This window comes from Berghia stephanieae, chromosome 5 (genome assembly GCF_034508935.2).
Source record: "Berghia stephanieae isolate SIO BIC M18660-M18661 chromosome 5, UCSD_Bste_1.3, whole genome shotgun sequence".
NCBI classification, from domain to species: domain Eukaryota; kingdom Metazoa; phylum Mollusca; class Gastropoda; order Nudibranchia; family Aeolidiidae; genus Berghia; species Berghia stephanieae.
Window position 1 is genome coordinate 7,798,473 of NC_088364.1, and position 2,500 is coordinate 7,800,972.

The 2,500-nt window shown below is 34.6% G+C and overlaps 1 protein-coding gene across 2 annotated transcripts in view; it reads left to right on the plus strand.

Annotated features, from left to right (window-relative positions):
• The window catches only part of LOC144972353 (uncharacterized), a 395,531-nt gene that overhangs the window by 101,895 nt on the left and 291,136 nt on the right, over window positions 1-2,500 (plus strand). The gene's annotated exons all lie outside the window — the stretch shown is intronic.

Sequence of the window (2,500 nt, forward strand, 5' to 3'; positions counted from 1 at the left end):
TGCCATCCGGAAGTATAACGGACCAACACACAAAACTGTGTGTAACCCTGAATGTTTATAGTGTGGTTAATACAGTTTAGTGAGCATTACTCATAAACGCGGATGGCAAAAAACAATAACAAAGACCTGAGTGACGTCAACTTCGAACTATCTTTAGATAGAATGAAGATGACGTCAATCAGGCCTTTGTTATTGTTTTTTTGCCATCCGCGTTGGTGAGTAATTCTCACTAAACTGTATTAACCGGACTATAAACGTTCATGGTTACACATAGTTTTGTTTGGTGGTCAATTATACTTCCGGATGGCAATGTTGTGAGCGCATACTATCTATAGTCTGGTTAATACAGTTTAGTGAGAACTACTCATAAACATGGCTGGTCGATAACAAGAACAAAGACACGAGTGATGTCAATTTCGTTCTATCTATATTTTTGAAACCTCCAGAGAATATTGAAATAACTGCCAGTGCTTTGTCTAAGCGTGTGTTGTTTCCGACAGTTTGTCTGCCATCAATTAGTGTGTTATGTAATTCAATGTTACAACAAATTGCCAAGAATGCTCTTTACCGTGTTTGTAGCCTTTCGATGTGTCAAAATAACGTCATGTGTGTTATGGGAGATGATGAATTATCTATCTCGTCATTGAATTTAGATGTTTGGTTAGCTGATTCGGGGTTTGAGTTTCTGTAAGGTTCATTTCCCGAGTTTTAATTTGTCTTTGTGTGTGTGTGTGTGTGTGTGTGTGTGTGTGTGTGTGTGTGTGTGATGTGTGATGTGTGTATACATGTGTATGCTGGCATTGTGTGCGTGTGTATTTGTGACAACCCTGTAATATACACATCGTAAAAAAAAAAAAAAAAAAAAAAAAAAAAAAAAAAAAAAAAAAAACAAAAAAAAACAAAAAAAAAAACAACAAAAAAACAAAAACAAACAACAAAAAGCAAACAGTTTTTTTAAATCAAAGACAAACAATAAACAAAACAAGAGAAAAACAAACACAAAAACAATTAATTAAAAAAGACAAACAATAAAAAACAAACAAAAAAAACAAAACAAAAAAAACAAACAAAACCAACGAAAAAGAAAAAAAACCTACCAATCCCCACCCTCCCAAAAAAAAACAAAACCAAACAAACAAAAACAAAAAAAAAACAAAAAAAAAACAAAAACAAACAAAGGGTCTTGTACTTAATTCTTACCAGTTTTCCTTATAGAATAAACGGAATTGAGAAGTTTATTAGATGATTAAGTAAGTTTTAGTAACAATCAAAGTCCTTCAATAATATGTTATCTCTTCATTCCTGAATGGCAGGGCTGCAACTGTTGTTTCCCTACGGACGAATAAACGTTTATTTAGATATCGCTGCCAATTCATTGGAATGGATATAAACGGACATTGTATTATATTATATATCAATGAACAATAGATAACATGGCGGCTGTCAGGATTCATCTGTCTTTTCGGTCTTGAGTCAATATATAGAATGCGTTTGGCTAAGAAGCTCACAAAATTGCCATCCGGAAGTATAACGGACCGAAACACAAAACTATGTGTAACCTTGAACTTTTATAGTGAGAATTACTCATAAACATGGATTGCAAAAAAAAAACAACAAAACAAAAACAAAAACAAACCAAAAACAAAGACCTGAGTGACGTCAACTTCATTCTATCTGGACAGCCTTTCAGATTCACATTTACCTTCTTTGTGTCTGAAAACAAATTGAATCATATGAAGCTTCTTATATTTTTATTCTTAAGAGAATAGTAAAACTGCCAAAGATTTGTCTTAGCGGCTATGTGGTCTAGTGGTATGACATTCGCTTTCGGATCGGAAGGTCCTAGGTTCGGCGCATAGTTGAGTCCTTGGAGAAGGCTCTTTATTCACATTCTCTCACCGTACTCATGTGTAAAATGAGTACCTGGCCGTAAACAGCGTTGTCTCTGTCCGAAAAAAAAATGTAATATCGCCTAACAGGCGTCATGACCAGTCTTGCATGTTAAATGTTGCTGTTGGCCAGGGACCCCTTGTAAAGCGCTTTGAGTACGTGTAATGGATAATAATGGATATTGCGCTATATAAAAGCTCTTTTCTTGATTTTAGCGTGTATTGTTTCCGACAGTTTGTCTACATCAATTACTATGTGACGGAATACAAATATGACAACAATGTGCCAAGAACGCTCTTTGACGTGTTTGTAGCCTCCAATGTGTCAAAATACGTCACACATGTGTTATGGGAGATGATGAATGATGGCCAAAAACAACAACCAATGCCAATAGTCATTTACACAAGGTGTTTGGTTATATTTTTCGGTGTCTTTTAAACAGTTTTTGCGTGTAGTTGATTTCGCATGTTTTTATGTGTGTGTATGTTTGTTTGCGTGTGTATTTGTGGCTGCCACCTATAAACAAACAACCCCCCCCCAAAAAAAAAAAAAATAAAAAAACAAACAATACAAAACAAAAACAAAACAGCAAAATAAAGAAAAAAAATCA